This window comes from Anas platyrhynchos, chromosome Z (assembly GCF_047663525.1).
Source record: "Anas platyrhynchos isolate ZD024472 breed Pekin duck chromosome Z, IASCAAS_PekinDuck_T2T, whole genome shotgun sequence".
Lineage (NCBI taxonomy): Eukaryota > Metazoa > Chordata > Aves > Anseriformes > Anatidae > Anas > Anas platyrhynchos.
Genome location: NC_092621.1, coordinates 29,358,662 through 29,378,242, shown reverse-complemented (window position 1 = coordinate 29,378,242; position 19,581 = coordinate 29,358,662). Strand labels below are relative to the sequence as shown.

The following is a 19,581-nucleotide window of genomic DNA, read 5'->3' as shown; positions in this document are numbered from 1 at the left end:
GCTAAATAAAGATCCTACCGAGCAGCTACTAGTTTGGCAGCTCAGAAAGATTAGGTTCCCCAGTAGGAAGTAGTAGTTTCACTTGTAAAAATGCGTTTTGTGATTCAAGATTGTTCTGATATACTTACAGCTCTGTCAATTCAGTATTTATTTTTTTTACATATTTACAGTTATTCTAGTAATTTTTTTGTAGATAGTTGTTAAAAATGATAACAGGGAGCTATAATGATGGTTACATGGCGCCTTGAAAATCACAGTAAATCTATTAATGGCTTGAAAACGCTTGTTTGGTACACAAGGGCAATTTGTAGGGAGTTGTGTAATTGAGTAATTGTAGAGTTTGAGACAAGTATGAGGTGCTTATGATAAAAAGGTATGATAAAAAGGTGTCAAAGACTGTCAAAGCATGTATATATACGAGCCGTAGACAGATGCGGGGATATTGCACAGCAAGTAGGAGCTTGTGAAGAGAGCGCATCCTCGGCTTTCGGCCGATTACGGCCAAGCGCTGCTGGCGACACAGATGGCAGGAGCGGTCACGGGCTGTGCAGTCACTCGAGCGGCAGGCGGGGACGTGCCGGGGCCACAGACCCACGGAGCAGCGGCCGTCAGCGGCGCGGGCACCGCACCCAGCCAAAAACCGCCCAGAGCTCCGCGCCGCCGCCCCCCAAGCACCCACACCCCACAGCAGCGGGGGCGCAGGGGGCACAGGGCACAGGGCGCCGGGAGCCGCGGCCGCCCCGGCCCCACGGGAGGCACAGCCGCCACCGCCGCCGGCCCTCCCACCTTTAAGATGGCGGCAGCCGGACAGCTCCCCCACCGCCGCCGGCCCCTCGCTGCCATTTTTTGGGGGGTGAGGAGGAGGGGGTGGAGGAGGGGAAGGGGGGGGGGGGCGTGGGGAGCGGCCGCCGCCGGGCGTTAACTTCCTGCGCGGCCGGCCGGCAGCAGCCCCCTCAGCCTGCGGCGGGCGCGGCGCGACCCCCGCGGCGGGCAGCGCGCCGGGGCCGGGCTCCTCCTCCCCGCCCGCCGGATGTGGCGTCGGGCGGCCCCGGGCGGCCCCCGCGCGGACACGCCCCAGGCCACGGGCCCGCCGCCGCCGCCGCCGTTCCTCGCCCGCCGGCCCTGCGCGTGCCCGCGCGGCGGCGGCGGCGGCGGGAGGCGCGTGCCCGCGCCCAGCCCCGGGGAGGGGAGGGGAGGGGAGGGGTGGGTGTGGGGGGGGAGGGGGGGAGGTGCCCCCGCCCGTCCCGGCGCCGTCAGTCAGGGCCGGCCCCGCCTCTTCCGGGCCTCTCCGCCTGGGCCGCCGCCTCCTCCTCCCTCGCTCGCTCTCCCTTTTGTGAGTTATAGCAACCGTTGCCTTGTGAATCAAGCGCCATAGTCACCGTAGTCCTGGCGACTGTTACCCATCAACAACAACCGCTCCTCTCCTGCTCCTCCTCCACCTCCTGCCGCTCCTCACCCCCGTCCTCACCCCCTTCCTCGCCGTCACCCGCAACAACAACAACAACAACCACCACCACAGCCACCACCACCACCACCAGCACCACCGCCGCCGGCACCGCCGCCACCGCCACCGCGGCAGCAGCCGCCGCCACCTCCGGCACCGACGACAGCGGGGACGCCGCCGCCGCCGCAGCCCGCCTCAGCCCAGGTGAATATGCCCGGCGGCCGCACGCCGGCCCTCCTGCCCTCCGCGCTGCCTCCCGCAGCCGCTGCCTGCCCACAGCCGGCCTCGCAGCATCCGGGCCGGGGACGCTCCGCCGGGATCCCCGCCGCTCCCCCCCCCCTCCGCCGCCTGCCCCGGCCCGGCACGGCCCGGCCCGGCCCCGCCGCCCCTGGGTGCGAGGAGAGCGCTGCGGGGAGGGTTTGGAGGGGAAGGGAGGGGAGGGGGGGGGTCGGCGGGGATGGGGTGGCCCTGGGTCGGGGGAGCGAGGCTGGGGTCGGCGGCACGCTGCGGGGAGCGCCCGGAGCATCGCGGGGATGCGGAGGGGGGGGGGAGGGAGGCGAGGCTTCGGACACAATCGAGATGGTGTAGTTTTAAGTACGCGAAGGAGGAAAAAAAAATTAAAAAAAATCAGCAAAACCCGGGGAAGGGGGGTTGGTGGGGGGGGGGTGGGAGAAGCGGCCAGGAGCACGCCGAGAGGCAGGGGGTGTTTCTGCTCGCACTTGTAGGGGCCTTGTTCTGGTTCGGGTGGCTGCTGGAGATGCAGATGTTTGTGAACTTCCGACGATGTCTTTTAACGATACTCCTGTGCTATCAGTCGCTTTCCGTGCTTTCTGGAGCCCAGCTTTTTGCCTTTTTCTTTCATTCGTAATTAATGTTGCTTCTTGTTTTAGGGTACGCTGTATTTTCTTTGTTTTGTGAGGTGTTTTCCCGTTTATCCGATACCCCCACCAATACAAACATACAGTCACAGGTTTTTTTCCTTATGGCAGTCCTTCTGTTAGTCATTATTATTATTACTATAATGATGCTTTTATACCGCTCGTGTCGTATGGAACAGTGCCTTTGTAGATCTAGTTCATTCATAGTGAGTTATGTTCATGTGGAGAGGGTCTATTTGATCTTCCTTAGACTCTCCACAATGAAGGAAATCCAAGATATTTCACTGCCACTTCAAGTTTGTGTACGAAGAAGCTGTGGGATAAAAAAAATAAGTCTTTGTGATTTCTCTTATAGCGACTGTATTTCAGGAGGATTCTTGGGGAAGAAGGGAAGAGGCATCTTTTAACCTCTCAAGGGGTTGAACTAGAAATTTTGTTATAAATGAGCGTGCTTTTCTTCTTTTTTTTTTTTCCATGCAAAATGCTTGTTCTATTAATCTGTTTTTGTGGTTGCTTATTAACATATAAAGATTTGTTTTGCCATTGTCAGAAAATCATACTTTATACACTTCAGAAATATTTAGGATAAAGTCTATTTTTGGTATCTATTATGGCAATGAAATTCTCTTTTAGCATCTCTATAGCCCATTGCACTCTCTTCCTTAACATGTCAAATCACCTGTCGGTGTGGCAGGCTTTTTTCTTTTTTTGAAGTGATGACTTACTTATTTCCGTATTGCTTTATTTAGTTAAACTGCTAGGAAGAAGCTTAATCAAAACAATGTTCTTGTTTTTAATTAAAACCCCACAATGTAATTGTGTATATACTTTTTCTATTTGTATATCTCTAGAGGAGCCCTTCATAAAACCCAATGGTTTTTGTCAAAATTTAACAAGAATATGTTGTTTTATCTGGCATTGGAACTGGCAGTAAATGTGACAGCATCAATTCTTCCAAGTTGCTATCAACATTTTATGTTGATATTAATATATCTTGAGGTAAGGTGTACTGGCTCTTTACATATTTGGCCTCCGAGACATTCAAGAGAAAAAAAAATAAAGTAGAAAATAAATTGTTTTGGGTGATGACCAAAGGCATCTACATTGTCATCTTTTTATTTTATTCAAGAGGAAACTGTTAAGAGCTAACTTTCTAGATAGTGCTTTGAAATACGACTGAAAGATATTAAGAATATTCAGTGTGAGTATCAAGTCAGATAATGTATGTATGCAGTCAGTAGGTCATAGAACTGTATCAGTTATATGGCACATTTAAATCTTAATGTAGTTGTTATTAGTTTTATCAGGTGGTATATGCGATTCATCAGTTGTGAAATGATTCCTTGCATCTACTGTTGTGGAAAAGTTAAGAGGTCAGTTCTGCACCATGCCTTTGTTGAGAAGCCCTCTTACAACGGGACAGAGGTTCTTACAGCGGTTCAGGATGGACTCCTTTCCTGGGTGTTGAGGTTTGTCCTTGCAGAACATGCATCCAGATCCCTGGTAGCAATGGAAGCGCACAGGCTATGAGTCAAATTTTGTTTTTTCTCTCAGAGGACACATAAGGAAGTTTTAAAGTCAGATTAAAAGTGTGTATATATATATATATATATATATATATATATATACATATATACATATATATATATATTTTTTTTTTTCTAAACCAAAGACTTTTTTAGTATTATTTAGCTGCATTTGTTTCAGGCTGCAGTTTGAGAAGTAGTAATGCAGCCATTGTCACCTCTTTTAATACTGTGGACTTCACTGGGAAAATTATTGACCCTATTCATTTTAGAATGCTTTAGTGGTCATAGATGAGATCTGCATTATGCACTCAGATTCCCTAATGCCCTCAGCTATCAAAATAGTTTTATGTTTGTGATGCTAACCAGTGTTTGAAAATGAAGTGACCTGTGATTTTTTGTATTCATTCATTTTCATGACTTAGACTTCGTAACTACATCTTTGCTTCAATTGTTTCTGCACATCCTAATGAGTCTTTCTGGATCATAGGCTCTGTTGTGTTGTTAGCAAACTTAGACTGTGCTACAGTGGAGGAACGTTTTCATGATGTAGTGAAAATAAATGAAATGGGAATTAAAGGTACAATGCTGTTAGAGAGTTTAAAGTCTGGGTGCTTTATTTGGTAATTAGGTTTGGCTTTGTTAGCAGTATCCAATTTCTTGTTTCTGCCTGGTACAGGAGTTTGTTAATCACAAAACTGTCTCCAGATATATATGTTACTATTTCTTTTCACTTATTAAACTTCACATTGAGAAGAAAGGCTGTTAATTTTTGTCCTCTCTTCTTACTTGAAACTTAACCAAGAATATGAAATGAAATAATCTTTTATCATTGCAGTTCATTTTGGTGTTCTACCTAGTGGTCTGGTCTTCATGTTTTACTTTTCCCTCTTACAAAAGACTTTCTTTTAATATTCCACATTATTCACATTTTTACGTGTAGTCTCCAAAAGCTTACCAGCTTCAGATAGTGTCATGTGGAATATGTTCATTTTTAAAAGGTTATTTTTTAAGATATATGACTCTGAAAATCCTTTTATAAATTGTTTTGAGTTGAAATGACATCTTGTGAATCCATCACAAATGCAAACAGAATGAAAAATAAACTTCCAATGATAGCGTAGCATTCTTGTAGATGGAATTCAGGTCTTAAATCAAGCTTTTTGTCAAATGGGCGTATTAGAATACCAAAAGAAGTATCTTTTGAAATTATGAATGAAACTACTTATTTTTTACTCAGAAAGAAGAATGAAAAATTACTGAGTCTTTTGAACCACGTAAGATAATTATTAAGATGATGTTTTACTCTTGTCCACAAGTTTAGCGTTATTTTCATTGTTCTGGTAAAGGTGCTTTTATCTCTTTGTGATTGCAGATACGATGTATACTCGTATTTTGGAAATTTAAGGAGCAGCACATACACTGATTTAGCTAAATCTAGTTTGCTAGGGACAGATGGCTGGTTTAAACAGGTGTCACTTTCATTTCTTGTGCATTGTGTTGAGACTTCCAGAGGTTCACAAAAGAGCTGTCTAAAGCAGGTGGTGTTCTCTGCTTTTGTGATTAGCAAAATTTACTTTTGTAGAAAAACTAAATGTGTTTTAATAGTTAACGTATCACAGTTCTAAGCATTCCGTATAGCACAATCATATAATATTTTAAACTTTATTATCGAACCTATAGAGGAGATGCAACTATTTGGGTGTGAAATCTCACGTTTTATGACTATGTGGACAGCTGTAGTCCTAATAATTGTCCTGTTTGCAAGACCAAGAACAGAAAAACAGCTTGATGTAGCATTTGTTTCACCAAATTACTGATTTTTAACTTTGTTAAATATCACTAAGGATTTTTTAAAATAAAAATGACCTACTATTAAGGACACAGAAGTAGTTTCCAACTTTTTTTTCCTTGGTACTTCTAGCACAGCTGTGCTTTTTCTTTCTTTCATTTTTTCTTTTATTCTTTAACATTTATAATAACCCTGTTATAAAAGATTGCAACAAGAAAGAATGATACTGAAATTTGACTTTTTTTTTCCTAACGTTTCTTAGGCATGTGATTTTTCTGTTATTGGGGCTCTTTTTTTCTTTTTTTTTTTTTTTTTAACACTGCATTTTGTATAACAATGACTGGTGTTTATTCAATTATTTTCCCTCTAGTAGATGCACCAGAGGGTGCTATGCTATTTGAAATACAAAAAAAAAAAAAAAAAGAAACCCTAACAAATCTTTCAATGAAATTCAGTGATAATGTATATGGGGTTTAAATAAATCTTTTTTTTTTTTCTACTTTTTTTTTCTATGCATAGTGACATAGCAAACGTATTACTTTGTGAAAAATTATGGAAGAAATTGACTTCCGTATTCTAGTGTGTGTCTAAATACATGTATGTACACTCAAAATACAATCTGTGTTCACTGAAACTGAACAAATAGTTATATGTAAATTATGTCTGTATAGTATACAACTGAAACAGTTTTTATTTATTGACGTAGATTATTGCTCATCTGAAAAGCGAGGTGAACTTGCTTGAGACAAGCATTGTGTAGTGAGGTTTACTGTAGTTATATTTTTCATTTATAAATATATTCATATTATATGTAATTTATTTATTTATGGCTGAATTCTTTTATAAAAAATATATTTCTGCATGTATTTTTTTTTTGCTGAAACTCTTCCTGAATAACATTGAGGTTAAAGCTTACCTGTTTACTTCTGAAGAAGTAAACAGAAAAGTTAGTTGATCAGGATAGATAGTTTTCTCTGCTGATACTGAATTCTGGGAAAAGCAAAACAAAACAAAAACAAAGAAACAAACACAAGTAAAAAAAAAAATGTCTACATATTTATGATGACAGCTCTGTTCCATTTCAGAAGTTCCTCTATGAATATATGAGACTGACAGATCAGAATTTCATTTTTGTATTTTCTGTAGTTTAGTAATATCTATTGTTGTTCTGTACACTGTTAGACTAATAAAATAATGTTGTTCATTTATTTATTTACTATTGTTATTTTTTTATGTATGTGGATGGATAACGGTGTCCAGTTCAACATAATTTGCTTTTGGAAACGTGAAAATCTGCAGTCTGGAAGTTGGGATAATTTACCTTAAATTGGTTGGTTTTGCACACTACTTTTAGTTGCTTTTTCTTCTGTCATACCATGGTAAGTTGTTTAGTTTTAGTCCCCTACCTTCAGACTTAGTGCCCCAAAACTGAGAGATGGTGGATGGAATATATTGCAAGTTGAATTTAACAAAGGATTTATGATTTATAATATAAATTTTAATAAGGATTGAAGGTTTAAATTCTAGCAAGTCAAAGTTGCTCTGTAATTCCCAACATATTTCTAACATTACTTTCCTGTTGCAATTCTTACATGGCATTCATAACAATGCTATGTGAATATCAAAGATTCTATATTAATCACAAATTTGATCTAATGTACTTGTAATACTTTGTGACTTATGACTTGATTGATTAGCTAGAGGAAGGAAGTATCTGGCAGTATTTTGAAAGGTCGTTTCATCCCCCCATGAACCCAATACATTGAGAACAGCTCATCTTTTTTGATCTTTGGGTAAACACGTAAAGCAACCATTGTGTAATGTATGTAGACTATATAATAATGTAGCACTATTTCTTTAGTTCTTTCATGTTCTTCTTAGTGAAGTCTTATTTTAAATAAGTTTGTAATCTCTTTAAGGCGAGAACAATGTGTTTAGATTTCTTTTTTTTTTTCACACTTTGGATACTGCTACTACAAATAATAAATAACCGGGAGCCACATTTATTGTTCATCTGCTAAATAAAGGGTTTCTATCTTCTGTTTTATTACTTCATAACAATTACTCTAGCTGTGTTTTCTCTTACATACCTCCTCCAGTACATTTTGTAAACACTTGAACTTAGGATACTTAAGTCCCTGATGCAACATTGCAAAGCAGAAATAAAAACGAGCAAATCCCTAAAAAAGCACAGGATGTCCCTTTGCAGATGCTGTTGAGTCAGTTTGTTCTATTTCAGTTAAGTACTATTTTCTTTTTTGATTACCTCTTTTTGTACGTTAACTATACTTTCCTTACAAAGGATGGAAAAATGAAATAGAAGTCTGAGCCAGAACAATTTACACTATAGCTATTAAGGTTACAGATAGCTCCACAAAATCATAAAAAACAGCTTAAATTTAAAAACATATTTTTATCTCATATGAGCTAGTTCCTATCTGCTGAATTTTCAGGTGTTGAATTGTATATAGTGTCTGAGGTACAATTGGTCTCCTTTTGCTAATGTGCCTGTATTTTGGGGGAGAAGGCAGCAGAGTTGATCTTCAGTCACAATTTTAAGTCACAGAGTCACATTTTTAAGTTACTTTGACAATGACATTGGATGTTTATAGGCCATACGAAAGTTTTTTTTGCTAGTGGTTAGATGATCAGGATTGTGAATTTAAGCTAATTCTCCTTGGTGTATCCTGCTGAACATTATCTGTAAAGCATCTAGAAGAGTTAGTATTTGTCTTGGTAGACTATCTAAACAAAACAATACACTGTTGGCCGAGCTTTATCTTCCTCATCTCCAGGTGCTAACAGCTGAGAGTACAGACCGAAAGTGCAAGTGTTAGAAGAGTTGAAGTACAAAAAGTACCTATCTACTAGGGAGGGATAAGTCTACAGGCAGGTGAAAGCAGAAATAACAATATAATTGCCGTTACTGTGGAAAGAGTTCGGAATGTCAGGATTTCTGTCTTATGTCAAAATGTCTCAAATCTGAAGATTGTATTTAACTGCTGGAAGAAAAGAAAAAAAGTTTTCTGTGTTCTTAGAGCCTGTGTTCTTAGTGTTTTGTTTTTTTTTTTTTTTTTTTTCCCCTTCTCTCTTTCCCTCCTCTTTTCCCTCTTCTCTAATAACATCTGTGCTGTATTCTTATCTCTTTGTAGTTCTGTACCTTGACATAAGCAGGGGAGAAAATTGCTTTACAAACCTACTGAAGGAAGAATGTTTCCTCCTCTATGTTCTTGTTGATTAAATGTACAATGTAGAAGAAACATGAAGAAGCATGTGTGGCTGTACGCAAAGGATTGACAAACCATATTTTTGGTTAAGTTTTTACACACTGTATTTATTATTGCTATTCAGCATTCTTTGCAGTAAAGATGTAAAGCAGAAAGGAATTTACTTGCTAAAATTAAAAACCAGTATTTGTTTTTCAGGTAGTTTTCTTAGGAAAACAGTTGTTCTATAATAACCACATTTAAACTAAATTTACTTAAAATTCTTGACTAAAAATCTGAAATAATTTAGTGGTTGGGTCATACATGTTTTTGTGTCAAGTTGTAGAAAATTAATCAGTGTTTAACTAATTATATATATGTATGCATAGTCTATCACACCTGTTTATAACATGAATAAATGTTTTATGAAATATATTTAAATTACACCTGCAGGAAAGTCTGACTATATTTAAAGTTATATTAGCCTTAGCTAGTTAGGAACAGTTGAACTACCTGCATAGTAGCTGTATTCTCAAATTAATTGTTAGCCATAAGATGAAGATAACATGTTTGTTTATGGAGCAAGTGGTAGCTAAGGCCATGCCAACATGCAGACTTCTGTTTAGCATTTAGTTCACTATTTTATGTGGTCCATTCTATTCAACCACTTCATCTGAGTGGCAAGTTGCAAAATAATTGATAAATAATTCTTCTATATTTGTTTTATTATTTTACATGGGATTTAGTAAATGGAAAAATGTGGAATACAGTAAATGTTTTCGCCTCCTCAGAGTTCCTTTTGTTTCACAGTAATAGCAATTACGCTAACTTCTAGAAGGATTTTTCTTCTGACTTTCTGAAAGGCTTTGAAAACTTTTCTGTGAGCTATACCATTGATTCTCTTGTTTCAGGGAGTAAAACATGCTCAGCTTTAGAGTGGAGGTATGCAGCACAGAAACCTGGCTCTGTTGTGTTATTTTCTGGAAATTCTTTCATGGTCAGATTTGTATCTTGAGGTGAGGCAAGTGAGAATGTGCTAGGATGAAGGCACAGCTCTTTGTGGCATTGTCTCTTTTTAGCTTATCAGGTACCTTCTGACTGAAGGTTGTCCTGAGTTACACCGTTTTTCTCCCAACTGCTCTTTACAGTAAGAACAGTAGTCCTGACAGAGTATGTCTGGGAACAATAATGAGCAGGTAGATTTGTAGAGATTTTGGTGCACTGCATCTGTTGTTATATGAGATGAAAGAGGTTTATCACCTCAGGCTGGTTTGCAAAAAGAATTCACAAGTTTTTGTGACTGAAGTATGCTTCATGATACAAAATTAAGTCAAAATGAGGAAAGATTTTTTAAGGTTTAGAATCAGAGTTAGTCCTACAAAGCAATAGTATGATTTATCATACACGTAGTGATTCTGATTTATGGAATGGGTCTTCCAGTATTTTAAACATTGTGTGATTTATTATTATTGCTGGTTCAGTTGCAACAGTTTGGTGTGCTTTTTAATATTACTGTCTCAAATAATCCAGATGGTCAGTAGCCAAACAGTATGAATTTATAAACTTGAGTTTGCGTAGTCTGGAATACTCAGAATCCAGTTGCCACATCATATCAATAGCTGTTGGGGGAAATGGATTATTACGATTTGAATTTCAGATACTCAATTTACCTTTCCTAATACCACTGTGTCTAGTTTCCTACTTCCAAGAAGGCATGAAGGTGCTCAGTATCTTCACCACTTGCCTTCATTTTAGTACAATATCTCTGTGGTGTCCTGATTGATTTCCAAAGGAACTGACATTTCTTGTCGTATGGGAACTGCTATCCACAGAATCATGACTTTAGTGCTGCAACCAACTTTCACAACCTTAGGAAGGTTGCTGTTCATATCTCCATGAGTCACAGGTGTTTATCACAAACATATTTCAGGTAACTGAGATGAAGGGGAGCTTTGATATTTGTTTGCATGTGAAAGACTGCCTTTCGAGGGTTTCCACTGCTTAATTTCAAGATGGTTTTTAGGCTATACGGCTGGGACCCAGAACAACACAGTGCTGTAAATCCTGGCATCTCTTACTGGCTTAAGTCCTCAGTATTGTAAAAAACAAACAGTACAAGTTCTCGTGTCAGTATGTTTGTGTTGCTCGTTACATGGCATGCTCAGAGGATCCACAAAGATGATGAAGGGACTTGAGCATTTCTCTTCTGAGAGAAATGGGGGTCTCTTCAACTTGCAGAAGGCTAAGGGAGGATTTTCTCAATTTATATAAATACCGAAAGGGAGGGTACAATGGGGACAAAGACAGGCTCTTCTCAGAAGACAGAACAGGAGACAGTGGGCACAAATCTGAGCATCAGGTAGCTCTTTTTCACTGTGTGGGTAACTGAGCACTGGCACAGTTTGAGCCCAGGGCACTGAGCACAGCTTGCCCTGAGTGGTTGCTATCTAGGCATGGTCCTGGGCAAGCAGTTCTAGGTGTCCCTGCTGGAGCTGTGGGTTGGACCAGATGGCCTCCAGAGATCATTTCCAACCCCTGCCATTCTGATTCTGGGATGGGTATAGGCCGGGGAGCAGCTTTGTGGAGAAGGGCAATAAGCTGAACATAAGCCAGCAGTGCACCTGGCAGTAGGGAAGGTCAGCAGTATCTCTCGGGTTATAGGCACAGGGATACAGTGGGAAAACTGAGAGGAGTGATTATCCTGCCCCATTCAGCAATTATTAGGCAACATCTACATCCATTCCATGAGCAGTTTTGCCCTCACCTTTCCAGCAATACAGGAAATACAGTAAACTGGAGTAAGTTCATAGGAGGGCTGCAGAGACAGGAGTGCACACATGCCTATGAGGGACACTGACGGACTTGGGATTGTTCAGTTTGGAGAAGAAAAGGTTTCAGTGGACCTAACAGCAGCCTTACCTAATACCTGCAAGGAGGCCTTCAAGATGTAGCCAGGCTTTTCATAACAGTGCACAGTGGGAGGATGAGAGCCAATGTTCATAAGTTGAATCAAGCAGTTTACACTGGAGAAAAGGAAATTTTTTTCCCTGTGAGGATAGTCCAGCAGTGCAGCTGGGACCAAGACAGGTTTTGCCTTCTCTGTCCTTGGAGATCTTCAGGCTCTGACTGGATAAAGCCTTGAGGAGCTGGTCTCTGACCCCACGCCTGTTTTGGGAAGGAGGTTGGATTTAGGACCTGAGGTCCCTGGTGGCTTGAACTACACTGTGTTTTTGCTTGTGATTCCTCTTATAAAGCAGAAATTCCTAGCCTGTAATCTAGATTGTCTTCTTTTCTTGTTGGACAGTTCAGTTTTGTAGGACTTCAGTGGAATTGTCACCTGTGGAGGGAAAAGAGGAGGAATGGTGTCGTAGGGATAAAAGCACAAAATAGTAGTTCTGAGATGTATCACAAAGACATAGATTGGATGCACAAGAGAGTGTCTCCCAACAGCTCAGAACTATTGTGTTCCTTTTTCCTTCAGTGTGTTATTATGGTTATGTTACTTTGGCTCTGATGCTTTATTCTCTGGACTTTACAGACTTAGGACTAGACATAGATTGGATTCTGTGCACTTATTTATAAAATGCTTTTCAATAAAAAGCCTTGTAGAGGCAAAAATAATAGCAGTAGAAAAAAAATGCAGTAAGAGGGAAACAAATTTATTATGATTCTTTGAGACAAAATGACTATAAACAAAGGGATTTAAAAAGCAAGAAGAGGAAAGACCTGGACTAAGCACCTGGCAAAGCCAAATCCCAATTGTTAATTTGTGTTTGCTTTTATTTGTATTTGTTTGTTAAGGTCTTAATTTGCTGTTCTTAACTCTTGTGATAAAAGACAAAAATAAAGAAAAAAAGAAAACTAAGTTTTCTTGGTAAAAAAAAAAAAAAGGTTTAAATTTAATTCATAACTGAAAGTATTAAATTGAGTCTTTTTTAACGTTAAATACTTTCAAATAAGAATTTTAAATTTCAAAGTAATTTTAATAATTTTGGATGATACTTTAACTCCAGTTCAAAGGTTATTGATGAAGCAGTCTAAATTTGACTAGCTGCTGGGTGATCTGTAAATGATATGTAAAAAGTATAAGAGTTCTTTGTGATGAGGAAGTCTAAAATATTTGGCTACAACTTGCCTCTGTTCATGTTAATTTTGGTAAGAACTGGTCTGTTTCGATAAAGGATGTGGGAAGTGAGGATGACAATTTCTGAGTGTCTGAAAAGAGATGTCTGTTTAGAAAAAAAAAGTTAGCTTTATCATATAGCTGCAAATATAAATAGCAGTGGTGATGGAGGTGAAGATCAGTGATCTGAAGAAGCGTGTGTCAGTATCTACTATTGGTGAACTAAGAAAAATATTTTCTGAGTCAACAGTCCTATTGATTGAAGTGGTCCTGACTATATTGTTTTGGCTGGGGTTGAGCACTGTGGGACATACAGATGCCAAAGTCCATAGCAATATTAATGTATCACTCAAGTTCAGGACTGCTTGAGGGATACGCAAAGAAGTATTGTACATATTGCTAACTGTGATAAATACAGCTGTGATAGTCAAGACAGTATTAGAAACTGATTCCATTATTTAAATGCCGATGTTTCATTTTTGAATAAAATTGAATAATTAAGGCATAAACAAGCAAATACATGATTCAGAACCTGCATTTTGATTGTGTTCATAACTTGTTAAATTTACTTCTTGAAATTCGAGAATTTCACTTGAAACAGTTACAAGATTTCTGTAAGGTGTTCACAGCGCATTTTTTCGTGGAAAATACCTCTTTTTTTCCATGTGAACTAAGTAACTGAATGCATTGTGAAACTTGAAATGACCTAAAGGATCTAACACCATATATTCATTGTATTCAGTGTTGTTGATGTATGTCGTATTTTAGATTTTGATGTTGCCACATTATAAACAGGATAGGTAAGGGTACCTATTTAATAGGGTTATTTTACTGTTCTTTGGCAATTCTGAAAAACAAAGGAGACATTTGTATATACAGTATATACACATACGCACACATATATGTGTATTGCATAGCTTTACATCCTTTTAAAATTTTCAAATCACTCTCAGTAATCATTATGTATACTTTCAATGCATATGTCATTAAATATTCTTTATATATCGGTTGTTTTCTGGCATATATCCTATGTGTGCACAAGTATGGAGCAGAAATTTTATTAAGCAATTATAAAAGTCTATCAACATTACCTTTAATTAAACCCTCTTTTGAAAGTAATGGCACTTACATTACCTAAACATTAGGCTCAAGCTTTTTGACAGATTAATTGAAAATTTTTGTTAGGAATGTTCTTTGATTTTATAAGCCAGAAAAACAAACAAACCATGCTTTGGATCTAGCTGTTTTGAGATTCTGTATATTCCATTTGTACTGTGTGTATATAGAACTCTCGAACTCTCATAAATGTAGGGATTTGCTAACTAGTCACAATCACATAGTGCTATCTCAGTTCGTTGTTTTTTTTTTTTTAATTATTTCTTGTAATTAATGGATTTCTCTCTCTCTTTTTTTTTTTCCAATTCTGTCTGCTGGTATGTTGTTCAGCATTCATCACTTTATTTGGCCTTTAGGCTGTCCTTTCTTCTTGTTCTATCTCAGTTCTATTTCAGTGGTTTTGTTTTTGGAGATGAAAAGCCATGCAAGATAATTTCCAGTATAAAACATATCAACTAGATATGCCTATTTGAAGTAAGCCAAGTACTTGTTTTCAATACTTTTTAGTTTCAGCATTTCTGTTACAAGAACCATTGTGTTTTTTCACAATGTTTTATTTCCACATGCTTTATTGAATCAGTCTTAAATGGGAGCCTAGAGAACTGTTTCTCCAAGAAGTGCAGTGTTAAGTAAGGATTTAATAATTTTAGAATATTGTTTACAAATATACGCCTACAAACTAAAAACAAACAAGTTGAAGTGTTTGTTTTTAAGTCACACATGGAACAAAAATAAAAAATATTGGTATCTGCCCAAGAAACGCAAGCTGAAACTTGTTCAAATCACTGTCTTCTAAGGTGCTGACTACTGTCAGGTTATAAAAGCAGAATGGAATGCATTGTCTGGGAATGTCTTTTAGTGAAAGCTGGACAGAAAGCCATGTGGGAGGTGCTGTTAGGTTTTGTGTGGTGCTTTCTGGATTATTTAGTTTATGTAGCTTTTTAGTTCATTTTGTGTTTATGAATTTGTGTATGTTTTTACATTCAAAAAGTTTTTCATTTCATAAAGTACTGAGACACTAGAATTGATTTTTATTTTTTGAAACTTTGATGTTAATAACTTTTTTTATTGAGTTTTATTTTTTAAAACATTTATGGCAATAACACAGATTTGTGGATAAATATATGGTTGTGAAAGATAAGACGTTAAGAGAAAGTTACATGAGAAAGCAAACAGGGTTAAAACAAATATCTTAAATGTTGTTGTCCAGTGTGATACTGAATGTCGGACATGTTTGGTAATATGATATTTTTTTTCATCTCATACAGCATAATACAGTTCTTATGCTTTCACGTAGAATTTCTGTTGCTGGATTTACTCTTAACTTGAATATATCTTTAAAAAGAAAGAACATGATAAACATAGTGATAATACTGTGATAATAATAGTGATAATAACCTCTTACACCTATACTCGGGTGGCAGAAGATTGGAATACTTCTATCATCAGTTAACATCTATCTCCATTTTCTTTTTCATAATCTTTTACCACTGCAGAATGATACTGCTTGATTTCCTTTTGAGATAACTTTATTACAAAAATATAATTTAATTTTACAATTACTGTGCTTTCAATATATGGGTGCAAAGCAATAGATTTTTAAGGAAATACAATTCAGGTGATTCAAGGGAGAAGGTAAAGGATATCTGGACAATAAAGCAGTATTTAAAAATAGCCAAAATGTACCAAATTTTGACATTTCTTTGTGAATACTTGTTTGAAAATCACAGAAAAAAATAATAATGGGATATTTTCTTCATATATATACTTAAATATTGTTCATTTTTATTTTCTCCTTTTTTTTTTAATTTAGCAAATTAAAGTAGGTATCCGTCTTTAAATCTTCCTTCATGTCAACATTTTCACTTCTTTTGCGATTTATGACTTAATCTTTGTTGCCTTAGTATATTATTGCTTTTAGTGATGTTTGTTTATATATATATATATATATATATATATATATATATATATATATACACACATATATATGTGTGTGTGTGTATATATATATAATATTGCCACTGTGATTCTATTTGTAATATTTTTGGTACTTGTTTTCAGTTATAAAGCTCCTCAGTTCAGTACCCACTGTTTTTTTCCTGTTCCAGATTGTAAGCCTGGCTTGTATGTGGTTTAATATTTAACAGTTTACCTGAGATAGTAGGGTGTGACAAAGCTGCTAAGCATCACACATGGGGCATTGCCGACATAGATCCAGCTGGGTGGTGGGTTAGCCTGCAACAGCTAGTGATCTTCACCTTCAGGGACTACACAGTGCGGCCTTTGCTAGCAGCCACTTTTCTACCTTCTTTACTAGTTTCAGATGCCAGGGTCTTTTGCCTGCTTCTTGTCAATGTATACAAATTCAACACTTAAAAAAAATACATTTTGAAAATACACTCTGAGGAAGATTCGTTTGGCCAATTTTCTATCACTGCAAAAAGCATACATGTATATTGTACTGTTTAGCAACCTGAGAATAGGTAAATCTCTCCCACCCCTGGGAAAAAAATGCACTGAGGAATGGAAGACTCCAAAGATCTTAAAATTCTTTTTGTTGTTGTTATTAATTACTTTGAACTTATAAAAGTGTGCTCAGTTGACACCTGCTAAGATTTCCGCAAAACCCGTTAATATTTATTTGCTATTTTAGTGGCGTCACAGTGTTAAGCTTCCATGACTGGTGGACCTGGCTGAAGAGCTGCTGCTATTTGCAGCGGTAAGATTGTCAGAATGTGTCTTGGAAAAAAAAAAATATTCACAGTCCTCCGTCACAAAAGGAGGCCAACTTTGGGGGGGAGGGGGGAGTCCAGGTCCTCCCAAGATATCATCAGTTATTATTCTGTTTACAACCATGATTTTCATCACTCATTTCCACACTTAGTTGTTTCTTGGTCAAACTTTAGACCAGTTTGTTCATGGTAATATATAAATCTTTCAGGAAGTCCAACCATATTGATTAGCTTCAAAGTATAGTCTTGCTGTCTCAGTTCAGGAAAAACTGAACATTAAGGTTTGAAGCGTTCAGACTGGGTAGTTCTGTTTCAATCTGGAGCTCTTTTGCGATAGTATGAGAAGTTGTGTTTGCTTAGAGATCCATGTTTCTGCTACCTGGTTGTTTTGGGTTCTCTCGGCCCCTTGTATTTATATACATATCCATTATCCTTTATATGTGATAAATTCACATCTATATTCTCAGGTTTGAGTGCATTTTCCATGCATAGAAGGTTTAGAAAGTTTTTTTGGGGGAAAATTTACAATCACAATTTTAATTTATTTCCTAAGGAGTGTATTATTTTTGTAATGTTATTATTAGGTTGGTAATTTAGATGATAACTTTCATTACTATAATGATGAATTCAAGTTTTCAGTGGAATTATAACATACTACATTTCTTTTTGTTATTTATCTATTAAAAATACACAGGTCTTATTGCAGGCCAGCCATTTATGTTTGGAGATGACAAAAGGATACTATCTCCTTTCATATAATTCACAGTATTAATGAAAAAAAGAAAAAAACACTTCATAATTTATTTATTTTTTAATTTTTTAAAAACAAAGGTATAAGGAGCTGTAAAAATAGTGTTTTTGTATGTTCACCTAGATATGTTTATAGAGGAAAGGACACACTTTTTATTTCACTGCAGTTAGTTCTTGTAGCACTTGGTTGTATGTACTCTTAGGTCTGTTATTTCAGAATATGAAATTTTTAGCTCTTGTGATGTTGAAAATCTAATAATTTGCAAATGATGGGATTGAACACAATCATGTGGTTTTAATAAATGATACTAAGAATGTAGTAGATTTCATTAAGAATTATAAGCAATTAAATGGAACATATTTTACTTTAAAACAAACAAGATATAGTTTTGTTATTGTAAAGTTTTTATACTTCTGATCTCTATGATCAATGTATTCTCTACATCAGGGTTGATTAAACTTGTGTTCAGTTTGTCTGCTTTCTATTCTTGTATACGGTGCTCTGATTTTGCAATCATTCTCTGGACGTATGGACAGCCTTTAAAAGTTTTTTTGCTTCTTTCTAACTGTCTAAAAGTAAAATTTTCAGAAAGGGGAGAACTATTAATTTACACACATTATTTCTGTCTATCTTCCCTGCTTTTCTCTACTAGCTTTTGATTGCTTCTTTTCTCAGCTAATAGCTGGTCCTTTACATATCCTTTCCACCTCTTTTCCTGATTAGTCTCTTAAGTGCTCCAATTACTCATCCTTCTTTTGTTCTTTTCCTTGTCTACTACTTCTCCTTCATGGTTTTTCTGTATTAGCTGTGGATGCGCTGGAGATACAGGAACAACAATTTCTCAGTCGTTGACCTTAGGGCTAAACACCTTAATAAATTTGTAGGAGAGCAGTTTTGGAAAAAATCTTACTCATCTCCGTCTTGCTGTGTGTTTGCTGATGTGAGGCTGTGATGTCAGTAGTCTGTATGAAGAAGATGATGGTGTGAGCAATTCATGCATTACTAACCAACATCTCCAGAGAAATTTAGCAGTCAGTTAAAAGCTTGATTTTAACAGTTTCTAGTAATGAAGTCTTACGGCTGTGCCGCATTTATGTTACTTTTGAAATTTGTGCGTTTACAAAAACTTGGTATCAAATTGGCCAGGTTTTGAGTATCATAAAATGTTTGTATTTAAATACAGTCAAAAAACTTTTTTTCTGTACCTTACTCTCAGAATCGATGAGAATTTAATCTTCTAAAACTGCCTATTACTGCCTGTAAGGGTTAGAGAAATTAATGTATATTAAAGATACAATTAAATAAAAACACTTATAATGGAAAAGCTTCGATAATATGAAGTACGGTTGGCAATATCTATGCTGCTTAGTTTGGATAGATGTACAAATAGATTATACACTGTGAGTATAGGCATGTGTATGTTTATATATATATGTTTTCAATACTGTATATGTGTATGCAGAGAGACTGTGTGTATGCGTGTATCTTGTGCTTGCTTATAGCGTATGCAGAACCAAATCTACTCCACTAGCAGTAAATGATTTCACATTTAGAAAGTATGAGAGAGAATTAATTAGTGGGGAATACTTTTGCAGGACTCCTAGCTCCACGTGCTCTTTCTGAAGGCTGAAGCAACTCTTCTGAGCACTTTAGATAGTTCATTTCTTCTTTCCCCACTTGCAGTGGTACCCACAGAATATCAGTTTATTTTCATTACATTTCTTTTTTTTTCTTTTTTTATTTTTTTAAATTCTGAACAGAATACATACTGGAGCAGTTCTGTGTGCATTTTTTCTGGTGTAATTGTGGTAGTGAATTATATCCTAAGAATTGGAGCTGTAGAGTTACAGGAGACATTAACTTCTTAAATCAGTTCAGTAATGTGGAACTGTTTCCTAGAGCTAATTTGCTACCTGCCAAGGGAACATACAGTTCCTTGAATAGCCACTCGTACAGGTGAGAGATGTTCCTAAGACGGAGGTAGAGGTTAAAGCATTAGGCCCACTCAGGCCA

At 37.7% G+C, this 19,581-nt stretch overlaps 1 protein-coding gene across 4 annotated transcripts in view; it reads left to right on the top strand.

Moving 5' to 3' along the window:
• Positions 1-1,347: 1,347 nt before the first annotated feature.
• RFX3 (regulatory factor X3) overlaps positions 1,348-19,581 on the top strand; it is a 126,080-nt gene continuing 107,846 nt past the window's right edge. For 2 of the 4 annotated variants that reach the window (XM_038170243.2, XM_038170242.2), the window contains exon 1: positions 1,348-1,648. The gene's annotated coding sequence lies outside the window, so the exon portion shown is untranslated. The remainder of the gene's footprint in view (positions 1,649-19,581) is intronic. The other 2 variants (XM_038170241.2, XM_072031664.1) reach the window with 2 other exon arrangements.